The sequence below is a fragment of the Scleropages formosus genome, chromosome 15 (genome assembly GCF_900964775.1).
Source record: "Scleropages formosus chromosome 15, fSclFor1.1, whole genome shotgun sequence".
Taxonomy (NCBI): Eukaryota; Metazoa; Chordata; class Actinopteri; order Osteoglossiformes; family Osteoglossidae; genus Scleropages; species Scleropages formosus.
In genome coordinates, this window is record NC_041820.1 from 17007979 (window position 1) to 17025916 (window position 17938).

The 17938-nt window shown below is 43.7% G+C and overlaps 1 protein-coding gene across 1 annotated transcript in view; it reads left to right on the top strand.

Moving 5' to 3' along the window:
* The first annotated feature begins 5698 nt into the window (after positions 1-5698).
* Positions 5699-17938, top strand: part of lrfn5a (leucine rich repeat and fibronectin type III domain containing 5a) — a 32964-nt gene continuing 20724 nt past the window's right edge. Inside the window, exon 1 of the mRNA XM_018727480.2 lies at positions 5699-6244. The gene's annotated coding sequence lies outside the window, so the exon portion shown is untranslated. The remainder of the gene's footprint in view (positions 6245-17938) is intronic.

Genomic DNA, 17938 nt, shown 5'->3' on the forward strand with positions numbered 1-17938 from the left:
GAAAGTACAGCACTAGGGCAGCGAGTGCAAGGCTGAAAATATCATACACTATAAAAAAAGATGTCAGAAGGTAAAAAATAAAAGAAGTCACGTATTTGGCTGCACAGTGCGATTCGTACCACGGCTGTTAAGATTTCTCATACCACTCAGTTCGTGGCCTGACTTAAGAAAGTACATTTTCTGCTCTCAGCAGTCAACATTAAATGTATTATTTGCCCCAATGCTCATCATGCGACCTGTCAGTTAGCAGATGATTGGCTGCGTTCTTTTTGCGGTGCCACCTTATGTGTAGCTTTATGTCCGACTGCTATTCACCTGAGAGATTAACACATGCCTTTAGACCTAATGGAGCTTGATAATGTAGATGAACACCAGCACTGAACAGATGTTGTCTCCATAGTCTATTCCAGCTAATTGGCTTCTTAACCCTCCAGCTTTAATGAACTATAAATGCAATAAAGTACAAATCCTGTTATCAGCACGTTTCGCATGTTCCCTGAGATAAAACTATTGATGCTGATTAGTAATGAGAGACAGCTGTATGAATGGAAAACAGACATTGAAATTACAGAAAATTTTTGAATAAATGACTTTGCACTATAACCTTCCATCATTATACTAGTCGCAAGCTCAGCTGTTGTTATTAAGTTTCTTTGGCTTCTGTACATATGCTACCTTCAAATAGAGCAGAAGTGCAATAAAACTATATAATCAGGCTGTTCTTGCACAGATTGGAACATTGAACAACCTAATACATTTACTCACTGTTCCCAAACAGTGGCAATGGAAGACAAACATTTTTCTACCTTCTTGTTTTACCTTGAGGAATTCTGCCAGTCAGAGAATCGATGGCAGCAAGAAACCAATATGGTAGTCTTACTTGGTGGCCTCGGCCTGTCAATCAATGTAAACAGAAACACAGGAGTTAATGGTGCCTCTTGCCTTTGACGTGATGCAGATCCAGCCTGTTCCAGCCAGACCACAACCCAGCTCAACTTAACCCAGGCAGACCATTTAAAAAGGAGGAGTGGTCCTGCTCCACCACTCCAGGGGATAAAGAAAGAAAAACTGAAGAGTCAGATGAAATTAATGGGCAGCCTGTCACATGGAGCTGAAGTATCCTCCATCACCAGCCACATGCCCCTCTGACACCAAACAAACCCTTACATTCTGCTCTGAAAGGGAGTAAATACATCACTGCTGCATTCATTATCGAGGAATTATCAGCCTTAACCAAGAGAACTGTCTTAAACCTGTCACTAATTCTAATTTAGCTTTTGGATTATGACGCTACCCTTGTCCAAGGAAATGAAAAATTAAGATTACTATTAAACACACTGTCTGAAACCACTTGTCCCATGTAGGGTCACGGGGAACCAGCGCCTAACCCGGCAACACGGGGCGTAAGGCTGGAAGGGGAGGGGACACACCCAGGACGAGATGCCAATCCATCGCAAGGCACTCCAAGCAGGACTTGAACCCCAGTTCCACCCGAGAGCAGGACCTGGTCAAACCCATTCCACCACTACGCCACCATGCCCCCTTCCTGTTACATACAATAGATTACAAAAGATTATATAGAAAAAAAGGAAAGGAGAAAGAGAGGAGAACAACAACAAGAAGAATATCAAAAATAGAAGTGGTTCTGAGAAGATTAAATAGGGAAGAATGGCCAACTCCTTCATTAGTGTCATTTGGCAGCACAATGAGAATAAGTAGGATTCATGGAGCCCATTTAAGGTTGAAGGTCATATGTAGGAGGCTGGATATTTAACCAGAGTGCTTCTCCAGTCTTTGCTCTTTGCTGGTGGAGAGAACAAAGAAGTCTGCTGTGCCCACAGCTGACTCACCCCAAGAGGACGTAAACCTGTAATTATAGGATTTCTGTTTGAGTTTGTCCAGTACACACAGGTCTGATAACATCAACTAAAGATGCTCCTTTTCACTTTAGGGCAAGTGTGAGCTCACAATACAAACACAGCAGTCAAAGATCAGGGAGAAGACCTCCCTCCCATCACTGTGAACATCAGGGTTCCTTTCCAGGTGATATCCAGGAGCAACTACTCTGTGTTCCATTCTAACACTGTTCTTGGAATCATGCCATGCACACGTCAATATTTCCATCATCAAGGGGGCCGTAATCTCACTGCTGTTACAGAGCAACTAGAGCAGCAGTCACAGCCTGAGGAGCTACAACACCTGCTCTGCAGTTTCTTCATTTTTCTGCAGCCCAGCGGCTGAAAGCATGGAAAAAAATCGCTGTCTAACAATAAACTGATTTAGAACCAAGCGAGTTCTTCAAATGCTCACTCACACACACACACACACACACACACACACACACACACAAAATGAGCTCCTTTGCATTGAGTGTGCTTGAAGGAGTACAGGCCTCCCATTTCCCAATTTATTCTGATCATAGCTAACATAAATAACAGGGTTTAACATCATGGGTTATGGACACAGTTCCTGTTAAGGGAATACAAAAAACATTTTCTTAACCTGAAAATGTCACAATAAAACAGAACAATCATTTGATTTTAATGTGATCCTGTCTTTAGCTCTAATAATGTGCTTTTGTCCCAAAATATTAGACCTTTTCCACAAACACACACACACACACACACACACACACACACACACACACACACATTTATCATGAAAGAAACGTTTTATATACATGTCACGTTTCCTTCAATATTTTCTACTGTGGTGTACTTTCATTGAATTCCAGTGTTATATTTTCCCTTAAATAGAACATCACATGGAGTAAAGGACTGGTATCCTGAACAGCCAAAAACTAGCAGGAAATAATAATCATATAAACATACCATTTAATCTTGTTGAAAAGCCCAGTTGCACATGTATAGCTAACACAGTTGCACATTACTATTTAAAATAGACAAACTTAAATGCACTTGAATATTCAAGTGTTGGGAGCTATTTTTTTCTGAAACATAATGACTTACCATTAAACAGAAAAATTCGTATGTGAACCAATCTGTTATGCCCAGCGAAGGCACATGCAGGAATGACCACTGTATATCTTTCTACATTGTCAAAGATCTCCTTTCATACCACCTTTTCATCCACACAGTAAATTAAGTTATGTATTAAATAGAACAAATCCAGCATGAGAGAATAAATTATTCATTGCACACCACACCTCCATAAATCTGCTGATATGGCAACAGTCATACCACAGTGGATTTTGAAGTAGATTTAACATGAAAGGAAAACTGTATAACCACTGTAGAAAAACAGTGTATTTCAACTGCCTCCCCCCCAAATGTATATAGGAGTGGGTGTAAGCATGCTTCTGTGTATGTAACAGTGTAGGTGAGAAATGGGGACAGGGGGGTCTCTAATTATCAGACATCGCTGTGATTCTGACAAAGCTGGTGGGAGGGTTCATGTAATATTTACATTACAAAGGAGATGCAGCTGGACTGGCAGAGGAGGGGAGAGAGACAGGGGTGGGTGGGATGCCTGTCTGGTTTGGAGAATGGTTTATCTGTCCATCCCAAACAGGCCTTGCGATCCCTGAAAAGAACCTCTTCTAATGACTCGCAGTGTTCAGTGCACTAAACATTACAGTGAGTAATACAACAGCTCCCCCATCTTACAAGGTACATCAATACACATCCAGCTCTGTTGAGTGAACAGCTGTATAATGGCAACAGTAATGAAATTGACTGGGTTAATGACCTGTTTAGCACATTTAATCTTATAATAAGCAAAGTGTGCTATAGCCAACAGCTACTGAGAAGCCCAGGGCTGCCCATAGCAATTTCTCCTTACAAAATGAGAATAATTCAAATTTTCTTTTTAGGAGACACACCTTAAAATATACCAGTGTCCGGTGCGTAAAAAGCTGCTTGCGACCGTAACACCTCCAGTCAAACTGTTTGCCAATTTGATATGTAAGATTTTAGAAATAACCAAAACCTTATTATAAAATTAAAAAAAAAACACAAGCTCACAATTGTGCTTTATGAAGCTGTAAAGTCATAAGTCAAAACCAAACTAGTAGAATGTGTGGATTTTGCTATCCAAAGCTAGACAACATTAACTGGGATTAAAGCACCCCGTACCGATTCATAAGCGCAACATACCGTAAGAGCTTTGTAAGGGAGTAAATACCCAAAGTTAATCTAGCTGCTGTATTTATTTAGTACCCTACTGTAAGTGGTCTCCATGTTCCTGCGCTCTGGGAGCTCTCCGAGGTGCTGAAGGAAGGCAGCACTCAGCCTAGTAAAGCTCACCCTTTACCCACGTGAAGAATTCAGGCTACACTTGATCAGTCAGGTTGATTTAAACTCAAACGTAATCATTACCTAATTAGCAGACAGACAAACAAACAAACAATTACGCCATCATGTCAATCATTCCCATCACCAATCTCGCTCTCAGAGGAACAGGCACAGGTGAATCAATGAATCAAATCCAAACGAACATTAAAATAAATAAACAAAACAGATCTTAGTGGGTTCACTTAAAAAAACTGTAAAAAAAAAAAAAAAAAAAAAAAATTGTGAAATTTTAATTAAATTTGACCTTTAGCACGACTCCCAGCCACATCCAATTAGAGAGCTGCAGACCATCATCAAACATAATAAATAAATAAATAAATAAATAAATAAATAAAGCAAGAAAGAAACGAAGCAAGGCAGCAAAATTAAATATTGTGATAAATAGTTTTTCATTACTTCTGTGAGCAGTCAAACAGATGTACTTATATGAGCGCAGCATTAAACAAATAACCAACACAAATCCAATACAGAGCTACACTGGGTGATAAAATCATGAAGAATGGAACAATCTCATGTTTAGCTATTAAATCAATACCACTTTAATTAAAGGGAAAGTAGAGTCGTTTATGGCTGACCGATATTCCTTTTAGCTCAAATATTGATTCCTATGGAGGTCTCTTTCCTTTTTCGGGAGGAAAAAAAAAAAAAAAAATCAGTGGAGAAAACAAGTTCACTCCAAGACTCCGGAATAGCTCTTTATAACTTTCACTTTGTACTCCTCCTCCTGCGAGCCGGCGGCTGCTCCTCTTCACTCTGTCTTCAATAACCGGAATGATTTTAAAACCGCTTTTTTTTTTTTTTCCTTTTTTAGTCTCGGCGCAGCAATATTCCGCTTTTTGACTATGAAAGCCAAACTGACAGCACATCTCAGCGAGTCCCAAGGAAAGAGGGAGAATGGGGAGCGCGGACGTCAGAGCGCACCAATCCGGGCGGACCTGCTCCCTTTTTTTTTTATCATCTGAGCGGAGAGGACAGATCCTGCATCCCACCCCACTCGTGGCCATGCCTTTCAGTTCGTTGCACGTCTCCACGACGCTACTAGTTGGGTCGAACCGGGGAAGAATTCCTACAAAATGACTAATCGGGACACTCGTGCTGCGCGGAAGGTGTCGATTTCAGTATCGGTGCGTCTGTGGATGCAGCGCTGACTTTTGCACGTCACGTCGCGGACGTGAAGCCGTTTCTCCGATCCCCCCCACGCAGATAATTTATCCGCAGCCTTGGAGATCGGGCGGATTGGGTTGAAGGAGTGGCGCTTTTGGATGACCTGGCCGGACGGCGTGGTGTGTGTGTGTGTGTGTGTGTGTGCGCGCGTGTATGTGCGTGCGCGTGTGTCTTCGTCAGTGTGTGACTCTGTGTGCGTGTGTGGATTAACGGTGTGGAGGCTGAGCCGGAGGAAGCGCTGCTAAGGAAGGCGCAGCGGTGCAGAGGGTCTGGGCGCTGAGGTTTCATCCGATCCCCCCCATCGGAGACAGCGCGCGCAGCCCTCACTGCAGACACGGTTTGTTCAGCTGAGCACAGAGACACGGAGCCTCTTTAATGCGGAGACTGAGCGGCTGCTGTGGTCGCACGGAGAGAATGGCTCAGCGCTCAGAGCGACGAGGGGAGAAACACGCATCGCATCTCCGCGAAGATCTGCAGCAGAGCCGCTCTGGAATCTGACTCTCTCTCCTCCCTGCTGGCTTTCTTGGATTTTTTTATAAGGGGATTGAAAAAAAGGCATCGTCGAATTCGGTCTGTTCCCGGGGAGCGATGGGAAGAGCGGGGCGGTGCGCTCCGAAAACCAGCACACCGTCCGTCGAACGAATTATTTAGTCCGGATCTGGAGCAAAACGAAGAATTCGAAATATGGGGAAATATGAGAAGTAAGAAGACCCGAATCCCCTGAGCCTCGGTACTCTGAGCAGCAGGGCTGATGTTCCTTCTTCAAGGTAAACTTCGCCCATTTCTATTCATATTGTGATCCCGTTTTTCACGAGCGATGTAGCGCTGTTAATAATGCTGTCGGAGCGGATGGTGATGATCTTTAGGAATGAACGCTAAATAAGGCGCAGTAGTTGTTGGGCGATCACGGCTGTCCTACCAGCGCTACCCGGAGCAGAGCTACCTGCAATGGCGAGGAGACGGAGGGGCTCGTGTGCTCAGCCAGGTATTCAGGTACACTGCAAGGTCAAAACGCGCCTGGCTTCTAGAAGAAAAGAAGAGAATAAATTTAACCCGTTTTATATAAAGGGGGTTTCTGCCGCTGCTCCACATCTATGAATGCTGGGATACATGTGACTCTCAGCCGGCGCTGATTTCAATGTTATATTAAGGTTAAAACACTGATATATCTTTCAAGTAGTCTAATGGCCATCCACCTGATTTGGATAAGGGAGGGGTGCTGAGGACGGGGGGGAGGAGGAGGAGGAGGAGGAGGGCGAGGAGGGCGGAGGGAGGGGGGACATGGTGCCCACCGCCTCCCCGTGCGATGACCAGGACTAGATGATGGACCAGAGCTCTTGATACGCAATCCGGGTCGCGAGCCAAGGCGACGGGGTAATGGGTGTCTCGGTTGAATGCGCTGCTCGATATAAAGTGTACACTTAGAAAGACTCGAGTACTGAGAGTCTTCAGCGTTGGCATCCGGGCTCACAGATCATCCAGGCGTCCTTATGCTTATCCCCTTCGCCGCGAATCTTAGGTTCAATACGAGGTCCATCAACTAGTATATAGGTTACCATGAACACTGGTAACAACTAAACCTCATTCATTCATTGTATCTTTAATGCATCGCTGCGTGTCATCTTCTTGCAGGTTTTTTTTTACGTGACACATGTGAGGACTTTGAGATTGGACACTTCGCTTTGTAGTGGTGAACAGAGTAAAAGAGAGCTATGGCACAATTGTAAGGTCATAATGATCTCGACAGTGAGATGACAAATCCAAACGCAGAATAATTCTGTGAAATGGTCCGATATGATCTCGCTGTCCCGAGAGAATCGCGCACACGGGGGAGGTGCAAAAATCTTCTCAAACTGCTGCAATCATTCGTGTCTTCTCACTGCTTCTTGGACCTCGATGACCCCTTTCTTTCAACTTTTCCTCTTTTGCAGTTCCGTGATGTCTTTTGTCAGTATCCGAACAGAATAAATGCATGTTTTGTGTACACAGATTTGTGATGCAAATCAAAAGCACCCGACGTTCTTTGAAAAGATGATTTCCACTCCCCCCCCCCCCCCCCCCATACGCGCACAATTTTACATCTACATTATATTTACACTTATTCAATGCGTATTCATTTATTACGAGGGAAATGTTAATGAAACGATCCACAACGATTCAAAGTGAGGATTTCCGGCTTTTAGAGTGTGGACGTACAAAAAAAGACTGCGCTTACAGATGCAAAGCACATTAAATTATTTTAGGATTGAGCTACTGTTCCGATGCTGATGATGACTATAACGATGACTGATTATGATTATTATTATTATGAAAACGCCCTTTTTGGACAGCGACATGCGGACTCCCATCAATGTTCGCATGATGATTTCAGTTAATTTAACGTCCTTAAGTGCCATTAATTGCTTCATCACGGAGGGGCCAATTCTTAAAACACGTTCACCGTTACATTGCGGTGTTTAAGACATTTCCTCTTAGCTCAGAAAAAAAAAAAAGAAAAAAGAAAAAGAAAACACAGCGGGGCGCCTTTGGGGAGCGGGTCCGCGGTGTGTGGAGGCGCCCAGTGGCCGCGATGTCTCCTCTCCAAGGAGCTGCTCAGTTGATGGCGCTCCTCTCTGTGTGGCTCGCATCCCACTGCAGATCAATGACCGTCGGAGACAGTGGGTTTGGAAACTGCACTAAGGTTAGGGCAGAGCCCAGCACACATGTGGACCCTGCAGTGCCTCCGATTGGTCACTGTCCGGAGCGCAATCCGACTGCTGCTGCTGCTGATGCTGATGCTGCTGTGGCTCTCTTAGGAGTCCAGTGCCGCACCGCGGTGTCCGATCGCAGCCGTCATTCCGCACTGGAAGCCTCGCACGGACCCTGCCATCAGAGAGGAGCTGGGCTATAGGGACAGTGTGCCGGAGAGCACCGCTGGGCCAGGATTACCACACCCCTGCCGCTGTACTAAAGGAGCCTAACGCCCATTACAGTGATCCTGTCTGGAAAAAAAAAAAGTTTGCTGTATGGGGAGGGGATGGAGACTCACAATAATCGCTTGGGACATTTGCTTGATTTGTCCCAACAACGATGTCTGCGAGCGGAGATCAGAATCAGTACCACTCTTGGTTGAATTGCCCCTTAAAATCTATAAACCACGATAGCGAAATGGGTTATATCAAATGGATTTATGCATGTACTTCACTCAGTTTTCATTATTGCATGGGGGCTCTTGCAAAGGATTGGCAAACGCACTGGAAATCCACCGCAAACCACCGGCCCCCCGGTGCCATCCCAGCCATGAACCACAGCTCCGAGTTGCCATGGTAGCAACGATGTGTCTGCTGAGGTGACAGTTGACAGTTCTGGTTGGCAAACATTAATGGGTTCTGACATTTCACACAGGCACTTAAGGATCAGGTAACCTGTGCTTAGGCAGTACAATTTAACGTGCTGGTATTTATTTTCAAGAAACATCAGCATAGCCGTTTAGTGTCGAGCGGGTACATGTTCATGTTTGCCCACCGCGCCTCTAAAGTAGCCTAATACACAGCAGCTGTAGTGATGTGGTTTGTTGATGGAAACAGGCATCCATCAAGGGAAACACACTTACGCAGATGGACACACACACACACACACACACACACACACACACACACCCAGAAACCAAAAGACCAAAGACAGCCATGCATAATGTAAAAAGGCAGGATGGTCACCAGACAGCTGTGTCAGAGTGCAGCGATTTTAAAGATAGCAGTAAGTCACCAGGATGCCATTCCCAGAGTTCCTTTGGGAGTTGACAGGAACAGGCTCGGCAGCTTGTGCTAATGGATCACTTTTGTGATGTAACCAGAGCGCTATAATTGCTCTATTTCAATGTGCGGATAATGATACACATAAAAGCTAAAACAGAAAAAAAAAAAAAAAGCATCCAAAGGTTGCAAACAGTCTACAGTTATAAGTTGGCAGCAGCAGTGCAAGCTGTCAGAATTGAAGGCTGAATGATCTCCTAAGCTGTGTTTAATCAGAGGTGCAGGTTAGATGCAACACTCCGTTGGAGAACAGCAGGGAGTCATTATAAATAAGCCATTCAGCAATCCAAATAATTACTGATCTGTCATTCCTCAAAAATCCCCTTTGCACTCTTACACTTTTTACTTGAGAAATGATCTTTCAAACCAGGAACATTACTGTGTCTTTCAGGGGAATAGCTGCAATACTGAAAGGCAGGATTTTGGCTCCTTTGAAACAGACAAACAAATCTAATTTTACTGTGAAATGCATCCCTCATTAGGAACTTTATCAGGTGTTTCTCAATACTAATTAGCTGTCTGAAAGGCAGTGGCAGGTTTTTCTTTATTTTTTTTTTTTTCCCCCCTGGTCGTGCTAACCTGCTGTTCTAAACAGGATATAAATGACAGCCATGCGCTGAAAGAGCTTTACAGTGCAAAGGCCAACAAGTGTAATCCTATTACCCTGCAGTGCACGCCGCTGTTGTGCAGGCCGTTGACCTTATTTTCTGATTTTGCAGAGAAAACAATTTGCTAATGTTAGCTGAAACAAAGAGAATGATTTCCAGATGAGGATGCCAGCACGTGTCTTCTCTCATCACGCGGCACACGATTAAACCGTCGCGCCTAACAGGAATATGGAGGCGCTCAGCAAGCCGTCTTCCACGAGGAAGACACATTGTGGCAGAGCATGGCTGCAGGGGATGAGCCGAGACGGCGGCGGAGGAGATGCGGAGCTATCGAACGTGCCTGCCCCTTGAAGGAAAAAATGGTCCTTCTCCACGTTTTTGAAGGAGACTCTCGGGCGGAAGGCTGAAAATAACAGGAGTTAGCGCAACTATCTCGACAAAACGCGTTATTCAGAGAAAAAAAGCGAAGGATCGTGATGCTCAACAACTGTCATAGTGAAACTGCTTGTTGTATTTTGCTCCGAGCTGAACACTCGGCACTGGATACGGTGCAGATTAAATGGTCTTCCTGCATTGAACATCTGACTAATTTTGGTAAATGTGGTCTTTTGGGGTAGTTTTACCTATTAGGAGCGGGCTTTTCGGATTTCGGCATTGTTCATGCATTTGAATTTATGCCTTCTGGTGAGAGAATATTAGATTTGTACAGCTCCGGGTTATTCTATTTATGAATATCTCAGTTGGAGAGAAGTGGGGTGGGGGGTGCTCCATCTTTGTCTTCATATAGGTAACTGCTACAATGTTTTTTGCTGGATTTTTTTTTTTTTTTTAAAACAGTTTGTTGTGTTAGTATTGGGAGTGCAAGTCATTCTTTCTGTGTGAGTAAATCCATACCGCTGTCTTCCAACTAGTAGCACAGAGTGCTGACATCTGAACTGTCTCTAACAGAGCAAGAGCTGCTAAATGCAGGCCTGAAGCTGGAGCTCTGCAGGCTGCAAGCACGCCAGGCAGTCGCTAACGTGACGTGTGGTATCAGACAGACAGCTGCAGCTGCGCAGGACAGATTTTCTCTGTCCAGGCTGTTATTGTGCCTGGGAGGAAAGGCAACAGCAGGCGCTCAGGGTTCTGGTGTCTTAAAAGGTCCTGACCACTGCTATACTTAATCCACATTAAGGAAATGGCCACCCAAGCACTGTACTTAATCTACTCTGTGTCAGTGATATTTGAATTTAATCTATGTTATGGTGATCACCAATTTTGCATTTAATACATACTACATTCAGCTGATGCTTTGCTCCAGACTGACTTACAGTGTTAAGGTTACAATTATTTACCCATTTATACAGCTGGGTAATTTTACTGGAACAATTCAGGGTAAGTAGCTTCCTCAAGGTGAGGCTCAAACCTGCAACCTTTGGGTCCAAAGGCAGTCACTCTAACCACCACACCACCAGCTGTCCCTATATTATGATAACCATGAGTTTAGTAATTAATCCGTATTATGACAATCCTCGGTTTGTGTATAGTACACGTTGTATCTTTTGCCAGTTTTATATTTAATGCATGTTATGATGATGAACATCTTGTATTTTGCTCACATTGTTGCATTGGCCAGTCTTATATTTAATGTATGTTATGATAATGACCAGTTTGTGTTTAGTACAAAATGTTGCAGTGGTCTGTTTTATATCCAGTGCATGTTATGGTAATGACCGTTTATGTTTAGTACGCGCTGTGGAAATGGCACGTCTTATACTGGTCACCCACTAGGCAGAATACTTCCATCCCCATCCTTTCCTCACGTTCCGCTGAAAGGCTGGTGCGGATCTAATATAATCCTGCCAGTAGAGTAGTCGGTCTATGCACAGGCACCCCTGCCTGTTGTTCCACAGTTGTTACTTGAAAAGCTGTAACCTGACCCAGTCCCGTGAGTGTTTTAAATGGCCATTATGGGGCGATAATGGAAATTGGGGTTTTATCAATGGCTGTTGCATAGACGTGAGCTTTTTTGAGGGGCCCATTAACAGGGTACATCAAATATATGCACCAAACACACACTTTCTGAACGCATGGCTGATTACAAGGAAAACCGACAAACTAATGAGGATGAATTCTAATTCGCATCGGAGAAGAGCACGGAAAATATACACTGTACACGGAAAAGAGCACAATCGATAACCTCTGTATCTGAAAATATCTGTATGTATCCGATATGTATCCGAGCCTGTATCAGCACTGGGTACTAGAGGAAGCAGCAGAGTCTTAACAGCACAGTCATTATATCATGTCGACATCTGGTCCTCTATTGTTTGCTGCTAAAAGGAAAAACAGATGAGCATGTCTGGTTTATATGTGAAATATATCCATCAGCAATGTCTTATGGTATGACCTTTACATTATGTATCAAACACAAATGTGATTAATTTTAAGGTAAGGATTTCGCTATGATAATCACATTTGGATTGTCAGACAGTGGCAAGATATGATGATGGTCAGCTAAAATTTTGTGGTTTTGAACAATTTTAATATTAACTAAATTTTAGGCGGCATGGGGAAGCAGTGGTGCAGCGGGATTGGGTGGGTTCTGCTCTGTGGTGGGTCTGGGTTTCGAGTCCTGCTTGGGGTGCCTTACGACAGACTGGCGTCCCGTCCTGGGTGTGTCCCCCACCCGCCTCGGGCCTTGCGCCCTGTGTTGCCGAGTTAAGCTCCAGTTCGCTGCAACCGCAGTGGGGACAAGCAGTTTCAGACGGTGTGTGTGTAACTAAATTTTACAGCTAAATCTGGACTTTCCACCATAATTTCAAGAGCATCCATTCATAATGATAAAAAGCGTAAATTACACTCTCTTACTCTACATTCTTCCATTATCTGATCACAGCATCCACATTGCCCCGCTGTTCCGGTCACTTTGACCCGAAGGTGGATCAGCCCTCTGCTTAGCAGCAGGTGCGAATCCTCCAAGATACTTAAAGTCACACACAGTCCAAAGTAGCATATCCCTTATTAGGACCAATAAGTCTAAAAAGTACACTTCCAAAGCAGCAAATGAGAGCAGCTATAAAAATTATGCTATAAATGTGTTTTACTGAAAGCATGTAGTCTAGGGCAACATTAAATCATCAGTTATTCTACAACAAAAAAACAGCTGCTAAATGCATTTCATAAAATGTAACTTTTTAAATATTTCATATTCATATTATCATTCAAGAAGCAGTAAAACTGAACATCAGAAAAACAAATACAATCCTTTAGGTTTAAAGCACATCATAATTTAGGAAGAAATAAGGTGTTAAATACACTGAACTATATCTTTTAGTATCGTGTGTAGTGGTTTATTTTAACAATAATTTGCGTCCTGTTATCCTGTGAAGGGGCACAAAGAGGATTTTCACTCTCGAACGGACAAAGAAAAACAAAGCGCAAAGACGGGCCACGAGATTAAAATTAATTATTGAAGACACCATATCTTGAGATGTCAGCTAATGCTTCTTGCATAACGTCTGAAGCACCACTAGTGAGGCAGAATTTTCTGGAGATGCTTAACTTTAAAAAGCGATGAAAGCACCAAATGGAAACAATGCTGCGGATACGTTTATTGTACAATAAAGACATGGTATGTTGTAGAAAATACACCTTTGAATACGCCCCCTCCTCAAAAGAAAAAAAATGCTATTCGCACTACTGTGATACTCTAAATAACAAATTGGAGGTCACAGAGTCTGCCCTTGCTGCATGGCACTTGGTGGTTGCAGAGAGAGTGTGGCTGCTAGTCCCTTGAGGAAAGGATGTCCTCGTCTACGGTTGGAAGAATGAGCTGCGGCAAGGAGACATCTGGCCATTTGCTGAAGTAGACAAATTGGACACACGCAGGGTTTTGTAATGTTCGCAGCCCCTCCCCCAAAACCCCCCACCCCTTTCCAGATGCTTCTTAGGAAGCCAGATGCTCTGTTTGGTCCTTTGTCACACCTATCCCACCCCAGTCCCACCCTGGCATCCAGCTTCCGCACCAGCGCGCAAACCACCATGACAATTTTTTCTTTAGTGACAAGTATTTGACAGAGGCTTGCAGTGCCTCAGGTCAGAGCGTCCTTAGAGTGACCGGACCCAAAAGTGTCACATCGCTGGAGAGAGTGGCTACCAGGGGACCGTGCACAGTGACTTAAACGCAACCGAGACGTATTGCAGAGGCAAGGCCAAATGCACGACTCCAGAGAGCAGAACACTATTCATAGAAGTCCATCAACAGCTTTGGACAAACATTGATGCTGCTGGGACCACAGTGACAGAGAGGCACACGGTGGAACCGTGTTGTTTGGTGGTTGTAGCCCTGGAGAGAAGGGTCCAGCCTCGTCACAATCATCAGTGTTATTGATTTGGGGACATTGCTTCGTCTCCGCTACTGCTCATCTGTGGACTTTCTGGTCTTTCTTACTCCATGCTAGGCAATGAGGATGGAGCAGGAACCCGCAGTGTTTTGTTGGTCTATGCAGACTTGGGAAGAGCAACCCGTGGATCATCAGATCAACATTTGGCTTGTGTCTGTGGATTATCCACAGGCGACACGTGGTCTCTTTCTGTGGATCGTCCACGGGCAGACGTGTTACTCCTGTGTGTGGATCCACTCCGCAGACGGACAAATGGTCTTCGTGGGCCATTCTGAGGCAGACAGCAAGTCTGCAATTGCACAAGGAAAGCGGAGACAGCATGGCACTGCACTGTCAAAAAGACATAAAGCATTCCGGAGGGCAAATGTCAAAATGTCACACTGAGAAATGGTGTGAGGGAAGTGCACAATGGCATATGGCTGAAATATACTTTCTCTTTGCAGTTACACGTCCATAATTTGCTCAGAAACTAACAGCAGAACTGACAACACTGTTGCCTCGCGCTTTCATGCCGAGAGCCCAAATTCAATACGGAATAATTCTTTTAAAATATGTGACAAGTCCGTGAATGCTTTACCAAGAGAGCCAATATAATAAATGTTCTATGAAAAATGCACCTTGCAATCTGTCTGTTTTTGTGAGCGAACATAAAGGTGCAGAACATTGCGGAAGGAATGATGCTCATTAAATTTCTAGGTATTTATTTTAAAGAAAGGATGCATTACAACGCGTACACATTATAATGTACTCTATCCAATAGCTGATGTCACAAGTTGTTTAAAATTGTTACCATAATAATCATAAGCCTGTTTCCCCAGAGCCAAAAGTATGACTTCTCATTTAATATTCTGTGAAAACTGCATGAATTTAAATGAATGTGCTTGCCTGTAAATCAATGTAGCTTATAAATTCTAAAAGCCAAATGAGCTAACTGACAAGAATGCATAATGTGTATGTATGTAAAAAAAAAAACTTCAAGAAAGCTTTAGTGTCACAACACCTAAATTTTACTTCTCATTCTCATTAACTCTTAACAATTAATTCTCATTAATTCTTCCATTCCTCATTTTTTTCTGTTTCTCTTTAATGCCACAAAACCTTAATTATCAGTGTATAATATTGATTTCAAATGTTCTCTCCACGAACAATGCTAATTGTATATTGTATTTGAAAACAACTTCTCCTTAATTAAAAAAAAGAATGCTGGTCTATTTAAATCTGTCTTTTGCAGCTAGCTGATATAATCATCATAACTTATATACATTGTCACATCATACATTTAAGTGAAAAAATGTTCAAGAAATCAGAGCGATTACGCCCTGCCCAAAGCACAAATCAACAGTTTCCTCCAATAACCTCAAATTCCATCCCTTAACTTGAGGTCACAAAATTCACAATATTTCCTCTAATGTTAATTATGTTACAAATTACTCAGCTACTGCCTGTCATGTGGCAATTTGTATTATTCTTTGTCATAAGCAAAGAGCCAGAATTTAAAAAGACAAAAATGCATTCATAATTTAAGAATTATAATCAGTAATACCTCATGATCCACCTCCGTGGCGATGAAGTAGTGCAATATTTCGGCTGCGTGCATTGAAGGTTTGTATCAGTCTGCCTGTATCAATCTGCCACGTCAATTGCAGAATGAAGTGGGGTTTTTTTGAGCGAGTGAGTTGAGTGAACAGAGCATTTTGTCTTAAAAACAAAATGGCTTCCTGAAAGGGAAGCGACACATGACGGTGCCGTGTTAGCGCCCGCGTCGCACAGCCTAAATTCATATACTGCTTATCTGCATACATCGAGCTTCTCATTATCACTTTTGCAGCCAGGATGCCCTCGTTGCCTGGTAACAAAACGACAATCCCAAATGACAGTGTTAGGAAGCAGAGAACACCCTCCCACTCTCTCTCCGCCAGCTCTTTTGACTCGGTGACTTCGTCAGATATTGACTTTTTCATTTTCTTTCAAACTGCTCTCATGCCAGGAAGGTTTCTGAGTCTCTGCAATTAGCGCCTTCCTGCAGGACTGAAACAAACCAGGCAAAACACGAAGGGTGCAACGCATAGGAGTGGCAGCTCAGACAGGGGCCGTCATTCGCCCCTAGTGTCTTTCGTGTCGTTCGGTCGCGTACGTGCTGTGCAAAGTCCGGCGTTTGTGATCTCGGCCACCTCGGCCGCCGCTCTGCCCTCTCACCCCCATCCCTGCGGTCCACGCTCATCGAACATCAGACCACTGATCTGACAGGTCGTCGCCGAAATGAGGGCAAACAAACAAGCAAGCAGCAACTCTGCAGATTCTTTTATGCATCGAAAGACTCTTGTTGACGCCGATGGGATGCGGCGACGATGAGCTGATGTGCGGCTGTTCGGCAGCAGCGGCGGACCACTGGCGAGGCAGCAGCGGCTAAAACACAAGCATGGCATTACATGCAGCGAGTCTGCTAATCAGCCGCCCTCATCAATACCCAAGTAATCCGAAACTGATGGAGGAACTCTTAATTGCCCCGAGAAGGCACTCCTTAAAGAGTTCTTTGCATCTCAAGCAGCTTTTCTTTTTAAATTATTTATTTACATTTAATTGCTTCTCCTGATGTACAGCCTTTGTTGTTAATTTCGCAGTATGAATAATTTAGTCTTTTGTTTGCCTTTTCTTATAAGTTCAGCCCTGCGAGGTGAAGCGGTGAGATATGCCCGTTCTCACATCGACCTTTGTTTCTCTACCATCTTTTTTGCTGACTATCACCATTATAATAATTGTTATTCATGTGCCGAAGAGACAGTTACACGCAACGCAACCTGCATACTTTACAAATTCATATTCTTATGCAGTTCCCAATGAGGTGCCCTTGCTGGGATTTGAACTTGTGTCAGAATGGTTAGGAGTTCAAGTCTTTCACCTCAGCGGGTGTTTGCAAAGCCAGGAAGACATTTCAGTTACGCTCTCGCCATAAAAGCAAACACCATGTAGTCTCTGCTGGAGAGAAAGCCTATTGACTGTGTTTGAGACATGTCAGAGGTGTCTTTGTCAATGGTGCGAGTCCCTGGGAGCCTAGCTGTAGAAGTGGGTAAGTAATTGTAAACTGCTTTGGAGAAAAGCATCAGCTGAATGAATAAATGTAAACTAATGCCTTGTGCTCAGTGGACACAGGTTTGAATCCCTCCTTCTATAGTACCATTACTCTAGATGCTTAACTTAAATTTCTGCAGTAAGAGTTACCCAGCTACCTATACAAATAATTTGCAAATAGCCTGATGGTATAAGCTACTTTTTAGAAGACTGTCTATTAAATGGCACCTGAATAAATAATTGGTAAGATCAAAACTGCAGACTAGTTGTGAACCGTGTACCAGTTGAGCTCTTTTACTTCACTATCATCAGACCGGCTCTGCTTGCATCCTTCTAGGGACTTGAACCGTTGATAAAGACACCTCTCGTGGAGGTGCATTTACAGGAGCAGTTCTTTTTTTTTTTTCCTGGAGCAAGAACCTTACTCAAGAGTACTACAGTTGGAGGTGGGAATCAAACCTGCACCCTTGGGGTCTAAAGGTAGGCACTCTAGCCACTACACCACCAGCTCTCCCAACTCTAAGACCAACGTAGACAGCTCACTGTACATGACATTAAGACTACCCAAATGTAATGACTAACAAGACGCCACCAGCTACCACAGCTTC